The sequence below is a fragment of the Lissotriton helveticus genome, chromosome 9, assembly GCF_964261635.1.
Source record: "Lissotriton helveticus chromosome 9, aLisHel1.1, whole genome shotgun sequence".
NCBI classification, from domain to species: domain Eukaryota; kingdom Metazoa; phylum Chordata; class Amphibia; order Caudata; family Salamandridae; genus Lissotriton; species Lissotriton helveticus.
In genome coordinates this window covers 1,169,078,040-1,169,096,789 of record NC_136070.1, presented here as the reverse complement: position 1 = coordinate 1,169,096,789, position 18,750 = coordinate 1,169,078,040, and the positions used below count along the sequence as shown (strand labels likewise).

At 43.7% G+C, this 18,750-nt stretch overlaps 1 protein-coding gene across 7 annotated transcripts in view; it reads left to right on the top strand.

Annotated features, from left to right (window-relative positions):
• Window positions 1-636: 636 nt before the first annotated feature.
• PRKCD (protein kinase C delta) overlaps window positions 637-18,750 on the top strand; it is a 408,906-nt gene continuing 390,792 nt past the window's right edge. For all 7 annotated transcript variants that reach the window (XM_078661638.1, XM_078661637.1, XM_078661636.1 and 4 more), the window contains exon 1: window positions 637-755. The gene's annotated coding sequence lies outside the window, so the exon portion shown is untranslated. The remainder of the gene's footprint in view (window positions 756-18,750) is intronic.

The window sequence follows — 18,750 nt, the reverse complement described above, 5'->3', positions numbered from 1 at the left end:
TAATTACATTGGCCACGCCCCTTTGAGAGACCCCCAGTTTTTTTTATCCCACTTAAAGCCCTGGGTTACATCACACAAGGTCACCTTTCAATGTTTATAGAGATGGGGAGATGAACTCATTTGCACAGAATAACTGGATGGGGCTGAACCTCGAACCTGACTCCCCAGGTTCAAAGTCGGCAGCCCTGGCTGTAAGGTCACATCCGGGAGAGAGGCAGGCTGAAGCCACATGAAAGCTCGGCTCGTTACGGGCTCGAGGATCTAACAAGACCTCAAGCTGAGCCAGAGCTAAGCTTCGAGCTCGAGCTTTTAGTAGCTCACCCTCTTCTAGCACTGGACGTGTCTTGTTGCAAAAAACCCTTTCTTTCTTCGCAGTCGGGAGCAAAAACACAGTAAAAACAAAGTAATCGAATGCGTAGAATTCTGTATTTTGGTGCGCTGGTGTCGTCCAAACACAGAGCGATGAAGGGGAACTTTTAAAAGAATGTTTTAAATCGCCAAAGTTGTTTTGCTGGGTATCGCGCTCCTCTCATATGCCGCTTGGGCGTCTAGGAACTAAGACCCCTTTCAACTTTTGTAATGTATGCGGAAAGAGGGAAGGGGAAGAGGCCAAAACAGAGCCGGGCGCATGCGCGCCTGCTCCTTACTGGTATGAGGAAGTGAGCGGAGTACCCAGAACCTGCAAAGAGGGGGCAGAGGAGAGACGGAAATCAAGAGCTCGGCTCTCCGGACCCACCTGTAAAAACTGCCGGCAGGTAAGGCGCGCCTGGGAGACGGGGCTTCCGGGGAGCTGTTGGAAGGGGGGGGAGGGTCATTCCGGGAGGGCAAAGGCTTTTTTTTCTGCTCCCCAACTTTGGCTGAGGGGACGGATGGGCAGAGATGTGGCTGTGCTGTGCGTGTGCCTGCTAGGCACATCGTGCTCGGGGCTGAGCCGGGAGTGCGGGCTGCACCAACTGTCCTTCGCGGCACACGGGTCCGCTCCGGGATGGACGCCTTTCTTCTTCACATATGGTCTGCCTGCCTTTAAAAGTAGAAAAGGAGAAAAACGTCCTCTACTTCCACAGATGTTACTCCTCATTTTCCAAGAAGCGAAAAAAAATGCCTCTTGTGTTTGTAGTGACATCGAAGAACTTCTGGTTGTAGCACCAGCAGTGCACATCCGCCTCCAGCTTTTCAGCCTCACTGGGCAGATTTTCTTACTCCGCAAAAGAGGATATAAAAGTACGGAGAGCCGCTTCACTACTTTGGACAAGGTCACCGACATTAAATCTTACTTTCGCTATTGGGCTATCGTTTGCTCCCCAGTTAATCTTCCACGTCCCATTCTCCCCGTGTGCTAAATGGTAAGGGATGTTTCTTTGATGTTACCTCTTCACGTCCACAGTAACACGTAAAGTGCCTGCAGAATAAAGTGCCTGCACGCTAGGACCCTGGCATCAAGATACGGACCGACCTGCTCACATTCATTCACTGCCGCACTTTGATTGTGCAGACTGTGCACTTGTATTTAATAATACTGATTATAAAGTGGTGACCTATGTAAGACGTGTCTGTTTCACTTGTATTACCCGCTCCCAAGACTCTGAAAGGGGGAATTTCTGTTATACAACTTTACGTGCAAACTCTCTATGTTGACAGCATGGCATGGTGTATGATTATTTAATTAACTCATGATCTAGAGGCCAGAGGTCATAAACAACCAACATGTGCTGCCATCGGTGTTTCTTTTGCTCCTGTAAAGGGGACGCCCCCTATGCAAATAAGGATGAGTGCATTCTGTCCCAGAGGGACCCGCGGTTGTCCGGAAAGATCGCATGATGGGGGGCACTTCCTATCAGGACCCGCATCACTGTGCATTATGTGGCAAAGAAGGCACGCTCTCACGCTAGCACGCACAGCTATCATCCGTCTCCCTCCCCTCTATCTGCATACAGTTAGAAGTGGACTTCCGTTCACTGCTCGGGGTGTAGTATCATTTGTAAACTTTTATTATTGTACAAATCAGATGTGTAACCTGCATCCTGCGCTGTTGACGTTCAATAATGCGGTTAGCTTGATGCATTTATCCAGTACTAGTTATCTGATACTATTATGTGAAATGGTTTTAACTCTATTGCAAATAAAACACAAACAAATGGACTAGCTAGGATAAAAGTTTCTCTATTTCCACAAAATGCTGTTTAGTATAGTGAAAAACGGATGCATTTGGCATTCCTATCGTATTTCTTCTTTGATGGCTAATGGTGGTAATTAATATTGTTTTTATTCCCTCGACAGTTAGGAATGATGTCTTGGTTGGAGAAAGTTGGATACAGCGTTTTATAGAGCATTGCTTGTGTGTTTTATTATTTCGATACAGTATCTGTAAAGTTTGCTGGTGTCTGCGAAACGAACTGTTCTGAGCTTAGTAATGACTGATGCATCTGTATAGTTATAGCACTCTACCAGCGCTACAGGCTAATGAAATGGGATCAGTGAACTACACAACTTATATGGTGACAAGCAGGCCTTTTTGGGGTACCATTTCACATGGCCTTAGGACGATTGTTATGTAAATATCCCCGTGTCTTTTCAAAATAACCGTATTCTGTCTTAGATATTTTGATGTAATCTCTTGTGCGCTCTTTGCACTATTATAGTGAATTTTATATAGGTGCTGCTGCTCGCTCTATGACCCGTTTGTATTGAGTAGGTTGGTTTCATTAGGGCTAATAATGGTGTATGGGTTAGAGAGTTGTAGAAAGTATGGGGCTGATTCCTTTTGTGATTACTGTCAGCTCCACATGGAGCCATTTTCAAACACGAATTTTGATATACAGTCTGCATTTAACCACACAACAGGCGTAGAATACCTTCCTCTTTTGTCAATGATGAAACTGATTGTGTCGTTGCAAACAGTAAGACAGGTTTCTGTTGATCACTTAAGTGAATTTGTGCGTGTTAAATATAATTTTCAATATGAAAACACATCTGTTTCAGGTTGAAAGAAAAGAGGGGATCTAACGTTACACTTAGTTGCACGTGGATGTTGAGTTGGTGGCACAGGATAGGACAGTACCCTTGGGGGCTGAACCAATCCACGATGACTTCTTACCCAGTACCAAGCTAGTGAATAGAATTCCAATCCGCTAATCCACACTGGGGGTTCAACATCACCACTTAATGTACACAACTGCCTCAGGGGGCCAGGTCCATAACTAAGGACATGAACCTAAATTTAGCACTCAGGTGTGCATTTAAATATATCCATCGTAGGGTCCAAGTTATCTTCTAGCCCACAAAACAATAGAAAGACTTTTGACTGTTTATCAGTGTTTATGTAATTTTTGAAAAAACTTTAATGAAGAATTGAGATACAAAAAATGCTCTGTGAAACTGCACTGGACAAAGAAATAGCAGAGTTAAGTGTAAGGGGTTGCTTGCAAGGTCAAGTGTTTTTTGTGAGCCGGCGCCACCTCCTACCTATGACCTGCATTTGACATTAGGGCAGCTGCACCCAGGTTTAAAGAGATGTGTTAACTGAGATTCAAGATCCATTAAATGTGTAGAGCACACTGTTGGAGAAGTGGTGTCCTGACAATAGTTAGTAAGCACGACTAGAGTGGGGTCAAGCGACTAGCTGGAGATGAGCCCAGTTTTAGAGCTTTTTGAAAAGGTAACAAGCTCTTTATAGGATGAAGATGCAAGGGCGGGGATTCCGTCAGGTCCTGCCCCTGCAACAGAGAAAGCTCCGACACCCCTGACACGGAGTACGGAGGCAACGAGTCCTGGGGACAACCAATAGACCAGGATCAGAAGCAGGGGCATTTTAAGGATTTTGTGGGCCCTGGGCCCACCTTATTTGGGGATCCCTGTTTGGAAAGACTTTGAATTTATGATCCAATTTCTGCTCTTCCATGCCCTCTTTGGCCAGGTCACTGATGTGCACATGCACACTGGTCCAAATTCTACATATGCTTGCATCTAATATTCAGCGATAGTGGCGTGAGTTATCAATATAGAGTAGCATGCACTGAAATGATTGCAAATAATCTGTGACCATCCCTCCCATTTCTCATGTGAGATCCTATTTTGATCTAAAAGATACTTTTTTTATAGATGTTCCATGAAACGTTAACACACTTCTCTGCAAAATGTCTGTAATAGACTCCTACACATGAATCACATTGAAAATAAATTACAGCAAAACGGTATTTAAAAGTATCTGTTTAAAAATTATTAAAGGTCATCGGGGCCCGACACTCTGGATTACAGAGCTGGCTCTAAGGGGCGGGGGGAGGGGTGGGCTGGAAGGCTGGAGCCCTGGGCCCGAGTCCACTTTGCCCATGCCTTGAAACGTCTCTGATCAGAAGATATAATCTTCCTGGACGGAAGGGAACAGCAATTTATTTCTGCAAATAAGTGGTCCGCAGCGATGGAAAGCTCTAAATACAATGCACATAGCTTAAGCAAATTCTCTTCTCATCTTCACTCTGTGTAATGTGCACGACGGGGAAGACATCATGACTGCATGGAGGGAGGAACCTTGCAGAAGAGTATTTACAGCACTTCTTGTCCAGGAATTTTTTCCACTCCGTGTATGTGAGTGGCCGCTTTAGCTGGATCTGCACTGCTATGTTACATTTAAATAACTTGACAGGCGTCGGTATTCCCATCAGGGGATGAGCTTGGCCAGTAAGATTGGGTTGGGGAGGAGGGTGAGCTTCAAATTTCCCAACAATCATGCTGGCATATAATGTTAAAATACATGATGCAACAAGCCGGGTGCGCAAGAGGGGCTTAAGGGGCAGTGGAAAGGGAGAGGAACGCGGATTGGTAGGTGTACTAAGTGAGAGAAAACATATTATTTTGTGAAATAGTCTGTGTGTGTGTAAAAATTCCTGCTGAAATCCAAAAGACTCCTCACCACCCCCAGCTGAAAGAACCTGTACCCAGCTATTTTTCATTAAATACATTTATTAGGGGGTGTAATACCCCAACACCCCCCGAAGCTACGCCCCTGATACTAAGACGATTCATAGAAATCACTGAGTGCTACCTACTGCACTCCCACCGTCAACAGAAAACACACCACCACCTTTTGCTTTGTGCTGGAATTGCAACAGTTTAACTGGATTTCTGCGGTGACAACTGTGCATTCATTGTCGTGGACGATTATGTTCTTCCACAGAGTTTTGTTAAATAGATGGATACACATTGTTCTGAACGATATTGATATTTCAGACGGAAGTTTGTTGAAAGAGAAAAGAGCCTGTGTTCATTGTTTCCTTTCAGCTACTGACTGTAACCCAATGATACTCTGCCTTGGAGCACTTTGCAGTGGAATGGGATCAAATCAAGTTCAAATTAACCACTGATGTAGCTCAATTTATGCCAAAATCAGTGCAGATATTTTGAATGCTAGTTTGGTTTCTCTATCTGCTGATTTGGACTGCTGCTGTATAAACCCAACATGTGTTGTAACCCATCCACTAAAATGACAGAATTATAGTAACCAGTGGTTTGCTGCGGGGCAGGACTACTTTGAAATTTTTGGTGCTTTATTCCATTTTCACCTTTACAGGCAGTGGCGGCTCTTCTGCTAAGGCGAAGGAGTGTTGCCCTACTGCTTTAACAACATGATAATAACTCAATGTTAGTATCATTTTATTTGTTCCTGCTGAATTTGCAACTGAATTGCACTGTTCCGTCCCGAGTCTGACACGGAGGAGAGACAGACAGACGCAGTGAAAAGCTAATTTTAAAAAAAGTACATCCCCCTACCCCCACCCCGCCACCCTCTCTGCCACCCCGATCTGTGCCAGCCGCCACTGTATACTGGTGATCCAAATCATCTTGGATCACAAAAGAGTCTACAAAGGTGTGACTAATTTAGTACTCGGATTGGCTACTCAATCGGCATCCAGAATCATCGAAATAAAGAGAAGAATTTTGAGTGATCAAATGGCGGTCCAGTCATAATTGCTGAAAAAGCTAGCGACCACCCTTTAACCAATTGACAAAGACTTCTGTACTCGAACCATTGTAATTGTGGGGTGCACAGGGAAAGGAAGAGTAATGGTTCCATTCTGAAGTATGGAACTCAAAAGCAGACTGCGCCGGTTCTTTGTACTGCCACACTAGAATGCTGAAACAGCTGCCTTCTGTGTAGTTTCCATTTTTCCCAAAACATCTAGTTATTGCTAACTCAAGGTGCTATTGCCCAGCCCATGGTATTCAGCATATCAATCCAGCAAGGATAAACATCTGCATCAAATTTCCTTTACCATATTTTTGCATGTGGGAACCTCTCCATCTTGCTACAAGTGGATTTGCCTTTGAAGGTTGAGCCAGATACCTGGCTCGGCTCAAGGTCTTTTTGGACCCTCGAACTGAAAATTAGCTGAGCCTTCCTGTGGCCTGTGCCCATTGCTCTTATCTGTATGGATGGGTAGCATTTCGAGATAGGCAGGGGGGTAGCTTCAAGGGGGTGGGGAGTTGGGTTGTTACACCCCGCTAAGAAATGCATTTTATGAATAATAGTTGGGTACAGGTGATTTCAGTTGGGGATGTTGAGGAGTCTGATTTCACAAGGAATTTTCTCTCTGTCTCCCTCTCTCTTCTCTCTCTCTCTCCTTGGAAGACTTAAAAATGTTGGTTATTTCACAAACTAATGCGTTTTCTCTCACTTAGGAACCCTAGCAATCCACATTCCTCTCCCTCTCCACTGCCCTTTGAGCCCCTCTTGTGCACCTTGCCTGTTGCATAATGTATTTAACCTTGTGCCAGCGGGATGTACGTCGTTACAACGCATGCTGTTATAACGCATGCCATTACGACGCAACTTTTACAACGCAAGTCGTTACAACAACTTGCGTTGGGGGGCGCTGGATAGTGAATAGTTTAATTTACTATTCCAACTCCAGTCCCCGTGGATAGTAGGGAAGGTGTTGGATAGTAAATTAACCTATTCCCTATCCTGGAGCGCCCCCCAGCGCAATGCGTTGTAATGACTTGCATTGTAAAAGTTGCGTCGTAATGGTAGTGCAGAGTAACAGTTGGGTTGTAAAGGATGTTTCCCGTGCCAGCGTGATTGTTGGGAAATCTGAAGCCCCCCCCCTAATTTTGCTGACCAAGTTAAGCCCCCCTAGATAGGCTAATCTTTTAGACCTGATGGAGTGATCTGAAAGTGTGCAGGACAAGACGTTATGCTAGATATTTCAAATAGCGCTGTATCCCTCTCCAAGCACCCTCACAGCACTATGCGGGGTCTTCCAGGTCACCCCATTTGCATCGAACCACTGACACTTCCCCTTGGCCCCAATCTCCAGATTAAGAGCGGCAAAGTTTGAGCTCTTTACTGAAGTTTGGCTGAAGCTAGGGTTGCCCCTGTCTCAGAGAAAAATACTGGCAGTTGATTCAAGTGTTTTTAAGATTCTTTAAGAGCTGGGACCGGATAAATAGGAGTAGGAGTTTATATAAACTTGTCTGTATTTATTTTTACCATTGCTTTTTTTTGTCTTTGTTACTTTGTCAGTGAAATATCTTTGAGGCTCCACTAGAACACGTTGCAAAATGTTACTTCTTGTTTTTGCTGTTTTAAGTATGTGCTGGTAAGGGGAGAAAATACCAGTTTTAGGTGTTTTGACTAAGTTTTGTACCCACCTGGACATTAAAATCCTGACCAATACAAATCGGTCAGGTGGCAACCCTGGTTGCAACCTAGCTCTGTACTTTACTTTTGCTCTATTGAAGACCATAACTAGAGGATCTCTCAGACCCTTTCCCCCCTAATGTGAAATTGCCTTCACTGAAGTGTTGAGCCTCTTCTGAAATGCTTCGCTTTAAGTCTGGGAAGCAGTGATATCACATGAAATAAAGTGCCCCACCCTCCCTTAAATTTGCACATTTGTCTCGAAACAGTTCTCGTTGGCTTGATTTCAGGGGTATGCGGTGCATATATTTAACACCGTGCATGATTTAGGTCCTCAGAAATTGAACCGAAAGAATTGCCCTTTGGTGTTAAATGGGGAGATGGAGGAAATATCATGCACGTTGCGCGATTCAGCAGCTGAAATCGGGAAACCTGAGCCCCATCCCAGCTTCCCTGCTTGACCAAAATGTGTGACCATAGGCAATAATTTTACTTAACCGTGTTTTCTTTTGTTGGATAATTACATTTGAGAATGCCTTTAAATAATTCAGTTCAGGATGTGCACTGTAAACAAACCTCTCTTGTAGATGCTTTCATAGACTAAAATGTTGCTTCATGTATACTAACAATATAGGCCATATGTAAAGGTCTTATGACAACTAACTTGCCTCTTGGTTCAATAATGCCATCTTTATCAGATGGGATGGTTCGCGAATGTTTATAAGTTCATGTTAAGAAAACATCACTCCTAATGAATGTCACTCAAAGTCTAGTATACAGATGTGAAACGATTCCACATCATAACTGAATACACTTTTTTGCATTTTAAGAGTCTTTATCATATTTTTACAGAATGGTTGTTGCTCGATTAACATGCCAAATATGTTGATTGCTTAGATGTTGCTCGGGCTCTTAGTCAAGCCAAGCTCTTGTATCTTTCTCACTGCCTATATTTTGCATTATATCCCAAATCTGAGTTGGTCCTGGTGGAATTTAAGCCTGTGATCTTTAGGTCACATTCAGATCTCAGGAGTTAGCACTTTACTTGCCTGACATTCAGTTTGTTATTGGTGATTGTGTTGAGTTTTGAAAGCTATGTGCAGTGGTAGTCGTATTTTCATAACACAAGAAATGCTTGCAAAGTTTGGTAGCATCTTGTGTTGGTGCACTGGCCCACTAAAACGCAGAAGAGTATTAGCATGCTACAAATATTAAAAAATGGTTAATCCGAAGAGCATTCACTTTTAGCAATCCAACAAATATGCAGCAATAAAATGTTAGAAATATTTAATAGTGCATCTGGTATGAACCAAATATGGAGCTGACAAAATGATTGTCCGAAATTTCCAAAAAGTGAGCTCTTTCATAATAAAGAAAAGGAATTGATGAGCTTGATATAAGCACAGTTATAACGTTTTAATTTGACAATAGTGCTTTCTGAAGAGCAGTTTCAGATTCACCTGCATCTCCACACATATGAGATCTATGACCTGATGTATGAACTGTTCTTATAGTTGCAAGTACTGTGATTTGCAGAATCACAAGCTTTGCAACATCAAAACAACAAGTAACCATGTGCCAATGTCACATTGCGAGTCTGAAGCATCTTTCCGACTGTGTGGGCACTTTATGGGTGGCAAGAATGAAGGTTGTGTATTAGTGATTTATTATTTCAAGTATGGTCACAAACCATTGATTGGATACCAACTCTCAAAGAGGTGATATCCATTTGCAAAGTGGGTAATGACCTTGTTGTTTACTTTCTGCTTTATAAATGTTGGCTGCTGGCAGTGGTGGAGAGCAAACTGAACATGGGACCCACTACATACTCCCCCAGTGCAACTCACAAAAATTATTTCTTTTGGTGCCAATCAAGAAACAGTCATTTGTGTGTGTGTGACATTAATGTCTCCGGGTCTTCACAAACCTTCTTTTTTGCTTTCACTACCCGTTCCCTAGGATTCGCAAACTGAATCCTGCACCGTAATATTATTGAGACCTGACTATACAAATCCTACCTATTGGTAATTTTGCCAGATGTATACATCATTCGCATTGAAAAGTGAAAGTTGGGTCACATGGCAGTTGTTGTTTGTCCACGACAACTACTTTTTGGGCCGAACTTTGGCACTTAGGGACCCCAGTTCTACAATGTGTAAATGGACAAGCCGATTGGCTCATTGTCTTGAAATTCCACGTCTCAGGAATGAGTTTTATTTGCATCAACATAAGTACTCAAAAACGTGGCAATGCTGCTCCAAGAAAGCTAAATGCCATAGAAATCACTAACTCTCAGATGCACTGGCTTCAGTCCTCACTGCATTCAACAAAGTGCTCTCAGCTGCCTGCATTCTTCCGTTTGAGTAGGCAAGCCCTTGCAGTAAATTCTTTAACATTGAGGCCATATTTATGTACACCTCTACCAGAAAGTGTGATAGGTACGAGCACTAGAACAGTTCTAATATTTGGAAATCTGCTCTCTGTTCTCTTTGTGTTTGCTTAATATGAGCTGCCATTGAATTCCAGGCTGGAGAAAGCAGTGTCTGGGCCAGAGGGTGATCAGTATTAAAGGCAAGATCAAGTATCCTGAAGGTTTTATTCCAGAAGGGGATCCAAATTAGAGCATCTCAAGAGTAAGTGCCCAATTTAGGCAGAACTTGACGGGTGTAAACAAAAGAGGCACACCCAAGAGTGAGGCAGGAATTAGATATATTCATTGCATGATTTGGCATTGTACCCAAGACTTTGGCAGGAGGCTGCCCTGCACTGTGACTCATGTACTGCTACCTACTACTTTTATGTGATCAGCTATCACATGCCCCCAAAGGCGTCTTGCTGAGAGAGACTGGTTGGTAGTTTCTTTTTTTTTTGCTAATGACGCAACACTGTTGCCACGGTATTCAGAAGTGATGCGGAGCAAAGAACATAGTATGGTAGGCAGATACTTAAAATTAATTATTTAACTATTTGTTGTCGGTGTACATGGAAGAGTAATTCTTATGATGGAAATCTAATGGCCTTAGAATTTTTGAGACATGCTAGAAGAACAGTAGTTTGTTGAACTGTTGCTCACTGGTTTATTTTCCTGCTCCATTTGACTCTAAATATAGAAAACATACTGCAAGAAAAAGACCACAAAGGGCTTAATTATTGATGATGATACAGGTGAAATTGTTGCATGATTTCTGGGTTCTGCACACTTGCCACACCCCAGCTTCCAACTCCACTGCTCATGCCTCAAATTCATCTGCAAGGGTCCTGCTTAGTTCCAAATAAAATCTTAACCCCCTGTTGCTTATCTCATCTTAAACCTGTAAGCCTTTAAAAATGTTTACCTCCGGTATTGCTTAACTAGTTGTACCAACTTTTTCATGCTTGCACTTAACCTGTTTACGACACCTTAGCCAGGCTACCATAATATACCTAGTAACTGAGCATAGTATTATTCGAGCATCGCTGATCAGTTCTTTGTTCATGGTGACTGCAGGCCTCTTCTTCCGCACCACAGGCCCATTACCTTTGATAGACTTATGTATGTAGTATTGCCACAAAGCATTGTATTCTATTTTTGATGATTTCCGTGGTTACTCCTATATCATTGCTTTATAAAGAATTAGTTTTGCCCTTTGTGCATGAAGGCTATATTGTCCTTATCAGTTCTGTGCTTACCTTCAGGTCTTTTTGACATATGGCCCGCGTGAGAGAGCCCATGGCGGGAACATTTGTTTCATTGGTTCTTCACCACCTACCTTGCCTACCTTCTCTGTGAGATATGGGCCTCACTGGAGATACCCTTCTCTTGATTCTTATGTATCTTGTCTGCAGCATAACTTTACACTTGGATGTCCTTGTTAGCTTGGAGGTTACCTGGAATACTGTGGCCTTTTATGGAAAAAATGCTGTTTGTTCTGCTCTTTGGGTTGGAGTGTCTTACCTAGGACCTCAACATTGATTTAGAAGGTAGCCGGTGACCTCGATCGAAGTTGATTTGAATGACTGTGAGGGTAACATATCATTTTATCTACCTGTGTTTTAAAGGTGCAAAAGCGCATTTCATTTTGGGAAGCCAAGCTTTCTTTCTAGAGATGTCCCCAGCTTAATCTTTGCTCCTTGGGATATTTGCTTTTCCTCTGCCTTACTTAACTTCCCAAAATCTAAAAGACGAAGATCGTATTTCTTTATGCATAATGATAGGCTGTTTGTTTATGTTCACTTGCTTATTTGAAACATCGGTGACCTACACTCGCGAGAACCTTCTGAAATGGATCGACCGAATTGTGAACAGTGCAGAACGCATGCTCCTAGTAATGCAGATATTCCAATTAAGTCACGTTGCTGGCACCTCCAGCAGAGTTCTTCTGGTCTCCAATGGTAATAGTGACTTGTAAAGCTTATATATTGGCAGTCGCACAAGAAGCCTGTTTTGTAAGTTCACATTTCATATGTGTATTACTTGTATCCCAGTACACTGTCTCCATAGTTTGCCTGATGTGTGCAGTTGCATAGCACTAGTTAAATCTTCAAAACACCTCCCTGTATCCTATTGCTGTTCTGCATTCAGCAGCATTTCTTCTGTAAATACGCATTTGATTCTGAATAATTTAATGGAACACAGCTTGTTTCACGCTACTGTGGATTAACCGATCTCTCATTGGACAGCTCCCTCCATCTTTGGAACCCTTTCTTGGTCTTGGGGGAGGGAATGAGTTGTGCTAATAGTTACATTTCTTCATCCTAGTGTTCTTTGGAGGTCTTTTGAAGTCTCACCATTACTGAATCTGACCTCTGTCCTTTCCTCCCACTGGCGGAATAATCCTGGTTTCTGCCTTCATCAGGCCACCTTAAAGCTATGGCAGTTCCTTCTAAGTACTTGAATATTGATGATTGAATGAGAATGATCAATCAATCCATCAAAGCATTTATATAGCGCGCTACTCACCCGGAGGGTCTCAAGGCGCTGGGGGGGGGGTTTGCTACTGCTCGAACAGCCAGGTCTTGAGCTGCTTCCTGAAGGCGAGGTGGTCTTGGGTCAGGCGGAGGCGGGTCGGAAGGGAGTTCCAAGTCTTGGCGGCCAGGTAGGAAAAGGACCTTCCTCCTGTGGTGGCTCTTCGGATGCTGGGGACGGCGGCGAGGGCGTGGCTGGCCGATCGAAGCTGGCGTTTGGGAGCGTAGAAGTTGAGGCGGCTGTTGAGGTATCCTGGGCCTTGGTTGTGTAGGGCTTTGTGTGCGTGGGTGAGGAGCCGGAAGGTGATTCTCTTGTTGACCAGGAGCCAGTGCAGGTCTCTCAGCTGTCCGGAGATGTGGCTGCGGCGGGGGATGTCCAGGATGAGTCGTGCTGAGGTGTTCTGGATCCGCTGGAGTCTCTTCTGGAGTTTGGCGGTGGTTCCGGCGTAGAGGGAGTTGCCGTAGTCCAGACGGCTGGTGACGAGGGCCTGGGTGATCGTCTTCTTGGTCTCGGAGGGGATCCATCGGAAGATCTTGCGTAGCATGCGCAGGATGTTGAAGCACGACGAGGAGACGGCGTTGACTTGTCTGGTCATGGAGAGGGAGGAGTCCAGGATGAAGCCCAGGTTGCGTGCGTGGTCTGTTGGTTTGGGTGCGCTGCCCAGGGCGGGGGGCCACCAGGAGTCGTCCCAGGCGGAGGGTGAGGATCCTAGGATGAGGACTTCCGTCTTGTCTGAGTTCAGTTTCAGGCGGCTGTTCGTCATCCATTTGGCCACGTCTGTCATCCCTTCGTGCAGGTTGGCTCCGGCGGTGGTGGGGTCGTTAATGAGGGAGAGGATCAGCTGGGTGTCGTCGGCGTAGGAGATGATGTTGAGGTTGTGCTGGCGTGCGATGGCTGCGAGGGGGCTCATGTAGACGTTGAAGAGTGTTGGGCTGAGCGAGGAGCCTTGAGAATGAGGGTTTTAGTGTTGTAAAGACGTAAGTCCTATTTGAGTTTACCGTTTGAGATTTTCCCACCACCCTTGATTATATGTCCACTTGAACTTACACACCACAGTGCTGTACAGGAAGTGCTACTTACCCTCTTGAGGGATATTTAAGTGGCTGTTTGGTGGCGTCCTGATGAGATGCCTAGGACATTTAGTCTTGCATACACACCAATAATGTCTTTTTGTAGTTCTGTTTGAAGGATATTGTAGTAGCTCAAAGTTTGAACAGCATTCTTGGTAAGCATTTCCTCTGTCTAGTTAATGTTTAGTCGAATTGCAACAGAGCTGAAAGAAAGTTTGAATTAATTTGGCTGCTTGAGACTCCCAATTCCTCTTATGTCCTTTGGAGAAACAGGAGTTGGTACAACTGCTTGAGCTGTGTGTTCTCTATGTAGGGAGCTGGGAAAGTAGTTTCACAGCTATCATGTTATCTGCATTTTAAATTAAAATCAAATATTGTTTGAATTTGGTGTTGTATAATGAAACTTGTGTATAAACCAATTGTTTGTTTTGGAGTACTTTGAATGTATTAATCACTCATCCAGCAGATGGGTAATTTAATTGTATTTGCGTTTTTGTAAATCACTACTAACCACTCTATGGAAACTTTAGGGCATTGTCGGTTTAGTACACATACAATTTGGCAGGCTTAATAGAGTGCGTTAGCAGGAGCTTAGTGATGGGGAACCACACAGTCACCTGAATGGGGAAGGAGAATATCAGAGAGGGTCTGATGTCGCTTCTGACCCCACCATAATGATGAACCTTAATGTAAATATTAAATCTTGAGAGCCTGGATGAAATGGGTATGGCCGGTCTTCTATATCTCAATGAATTATATAGGAAAATGCCCAAATAGGAAAAAATATCTTGATATTCATCTTAAAAAAATATTTGAATATGCCTGGTGACTGCATCTTTCCAAATAATTCCATGCCTGTGTTCCAAGGTCTTTCTAAGTTACTACTTCTAGAGTGTGCCTCTTGTAGCGATTGGTAATTAAATACCAGAAAGTTGTTTATAATTAAACCACATGAGGCAGCCTTCTTCAAATAGTCCTGTAATTAGAAACACCTTAAAGGAGAGTAAATCTAACTATGGGACACTGAAGTCTTTGTCTGGATGTGTTTAGACAGTAAATACTAGGAGAAGACAAATGTTTGTGGAATGTGTTCCAGTGCTTCGTTCATCATATTTATTGAATATATCCATTTCTTGGTTACCTGACATTTTCCATTCTCTTCTGATAGATTCGAAGTATTCACTTAGCACTGCAACAAGCAGCATCTATTTAAAATGTTACTCAGTGACATAAACCTGGACCGATTTTAACCCGTTGGCTGCTTCTGCTTTTTTGCGGCAGTGCAGCCAGTTTTAAAAAACTGGCGCGGTCGTGTCGGCCATTGGCCGACGGCAGCACCAGCGAGGTAGTGCTGCCGTCGGCCAATGGCCGACGGCAGCAGCCAATGGGTTAAGACCAAATTTCACCAAATACCAAGACACTTGGTTTCACTCTGGACACCGACGTCACTCTTTAGGAACACACTGAACAGTCTGGTACTAGATGTGTCTACTAGAGAAAGTAAAACCATTCCTTCTGGAATGCAACTTCAAGACTGCTGTTCTTGGCTTAGAAGTCTCCTCTCTGGATGGCAACCACGGCCTGGTATCGTGCCCCCCAGTCTTCACAATGCCACCCTTTAAGTACATCCTGCACACTGCAGCACACCATATCAAAGTCCTGAAGAAATATGGCTACATGAGCTCCGCCCCTAACGGAAGTACAGTGGTTCCTCTTGCCAGCCCACACACTCTACATGAGTAGCTGAACAATCTACAAAGTCATCGCAACCACAGCCCCACCTTCCTGGAATTGATGCCCGCCACCTCCTGTGGGTCTTGGCACATCCGCAGAATGACACCATCAAATAGGACATGAAGTGCAAAAAGGAACACGCATTGGCAAAGTGTATAGGCCTGGCATTGCCAATCTTGATTTATGCAACAGGAGCCAACATTTTATAAGTAATAAAAAGGAAAATGGCTGCTCTCTAAATGTGCTGTGCATATGTTTGCAAAGCAAGTAAAAAAGACATTAAAAAACAGACCATAGCCTGGGCTTTAAGTGAGCTGGGTCCCTGGCACTAATTAAAAGTAGACATTGAAACTGGTCTCTATTGGGCCATAAATTCATGTCCTTAATTATACTGGCAAAAACACTGCTTTATTTCAGAAGAGTAAATATAAAAATTGCTAAGGAAATCCGTCAGCGCAGTGGTTCTAGTTTATATTTCACATGTACTTAATTTTGCATTCCCCGGTGTGTTAGTTATTTCCAGGATTTTGCGTTTCTGGATTTTTTTTCGTGTAACATATTACTCTTGTGTAATGCAGACTTTGAACTGCGTCCCCTCCATGTGTGTGACGGACACGATTGAGAGCTCTTGAGCTGAGACTGAAGACAGTGCGAGTTTCTCACATTACCTGCCTAGACGGCGGGGCGGCTTGGGGTGGGGGGCGGGCAGATTTTGGGGGTGGGGTCAAAAAGCTGGTCATCATACATGGTCATCCAATCCATGGCCTCACTGTAGAGCACACTGAACAATGGTCACCTTTTCCATTCGCAATTGTGATTCCATTCGCTTGTGTGTGAAGAATGGTGCCCAGCTATCAAATACTGACAGGATGAAAGTAAAATAAAATGCAGTGTGTACAGGTGACTGAGTTTGTCTGTGGGCTGGTGGAAGTGAACAAGATGGAAAGAAGTGCATTCAGGAGAGCGAAAAGAGGGTGCTGAAGGGAAAGAGATGAGTTGTAAGCTATGCAGAGGTACGTGGTGAGGAGAGAAAAAGGTGGTGCCTAACATAGTGTGAGCTTAACGGGAGGGACTGAGACACTCTGAAGACCACAGCCCAGCCCCCAGGCATAAGTAATGTTTGACTCAGTCACACAATTTCAGAATGGAAACATTTTCTTTTTTTAATAAATCTTTTTTTAATTTTGTGCTCAGTAAATAACTTGGTAGATACATTATACATTTTCAAATGTCTGAGTCGTTCTTTGGTTACAGGAGGATGAGCAGACATAGGTTATATCCGAATAATCACTTAAAAGACAGGTAATAAAATGTTCCCCCTCCCTCCCCCCCCCCCCCCATCCCAGGCCTACAATCCTCGAAATACCTGCCAACTACCCCATATTTTCTCCCATTTCCATGGACAGCCCCTCTACTTATATACGTCTGTTCTGCTTGTTAGAACCAGTCCAAGTAGGTTTTCCAATCTGACAGCTTGGGGGGTTGTATTGCTACCCAGTGTTATGCTATATTGCGCTTAGAGACCATGGCGGCCAGCGTCAACCATATTCTTGTATACCTAGGCCAGTCCTCCTCTCCTGAAATCATTAACCGGAACCATTTAGGTTCAAGCAAGACCTCTTCTCCCACCACCCCGGCCATGGTATCTCTTATTTTAGTCCAATAGCTTTGTATCTTCGGACATTCCCACATTGTATGCAGGAAGGTCCAGCCCAGGCAGAAACTATTCAGTGGAAACATTTTCAACATGATTGTAGCTAGTGATTTATTTTAAACAGCCAGCAACCATTGATAAAGTCAATCTTCCTGGCTGGTTTTAGTTGTATGTCAGTTGTTGTGTTACATGTCTAGATGCTGTAACAGAAAGCTTAGGGAGGAGCCCAAATACTGGTTGGGTGGCACACTATAGGAATGAATAGAAATGTAGTTTATATGTTTAAGTCACAGCCCTTTTAGAGACCCCGCACATTGTTCATCCCACTTAAAACCCTGCTCATCTCACAAATAAATACAAAATGAAAGCAGAGATTGGCCCAAATCTTTGCACTGTTGTGAACTACGTTTTAGGCGCACCTACCCAAGCAAGATGCCGTCCCACATAGTGAAGAGTGCCATTGGCTGATGTGGACTGGCCCCATTTTTTGCTGGGTGGAAGCAAAATGTGAATTGCACTTCATCAGAATAATGGATTGATGGATGGATAGAGAGAAAGAGAGAGAGAAATACATAAGTATACACACCTGTATTGCCATCAAGGGGTACTAAATCATGAGGCATAGCAATATAGGCCCTTATTACACTCATGCTCATGATGTATTTTATAGATGACGTGATTTCTTAATTGATTTTAGTACTTTTTTTAAAATTTCAGCATCATCTATTGCCAGAGACTGCAATGTCTGTCAATGTTTTGAGAAATCTCTGTTTTTTTGTTGGTGATAATGTGCTAAAATTAAAATATTTGTTTTTTATAAAACTAGCAGCCCGTCCCGACATTGTCCAGGTATGAAATAGAATGTGTGTAATGTGTGTATTTGGCAAGGGCAATTTATTTTAAAATCTCGCGGTAGACAACATTTTTTGTTTCATTACAATAGGGACTGGGAAGGCCCAGCTGCAGCCCTGGTTGATGTTAGCAGGCACGTGTAATGTCGTTGAATGGGAGAGTTATCAGCCGCGGGTAAATCCGTTTAATGAGAGAGTTGAGTGACAGCGAGTAGGAGAGGCTTCAGTAATTGTCCCCGCAGACTCGCTCATTTGCGCGTTCCCCCGCTTGAGGCCAAGATGCAGTTCTGTTTGATGTTATCAGGCGCGTGTAATTTCGTTGAATGAGAGAGTTCAGTAACAGCGCGCAGGAAAGGCTGCAGTAACGTTACTTACCAGGCCTCCAGGTGAACGCGTTTGTCACGCCCCCAGCACACGGCCACAGCAGACGATCTTCTGAATAATGTACGACCCACATGGCATGAAGGGCGGAACGTAGCACACGCCCCCAGTGTTTCTCACGCTACAACTTTGGAAACCGGTGATAACACACCCCCTTTAAAGAACGGTGCATAACAACAAAGTAACTGCTCACTTCCACTCTCAGAATGTATTTCTCCCTCCAACAATCAATCACTTGTCGACTATGGCTTGATGCTGAGATGGGAGTGGGAGATGTGGGTTATAGGAATGCGGTGCGTCTAGTATCCATTACCCGCATTGATATATTGCAATTATCTGGAACTAAACGTTCTTACAACCAACTTTGGTCCATATTTCAAGGAAATTGATGTAAATTACTTTGCTTTGCCTAAAACACAATTGATATGCACAAATATAATAAAAAATCAGTTTCCAGTATTCTTTAAAAAAAAAAAAAAAAT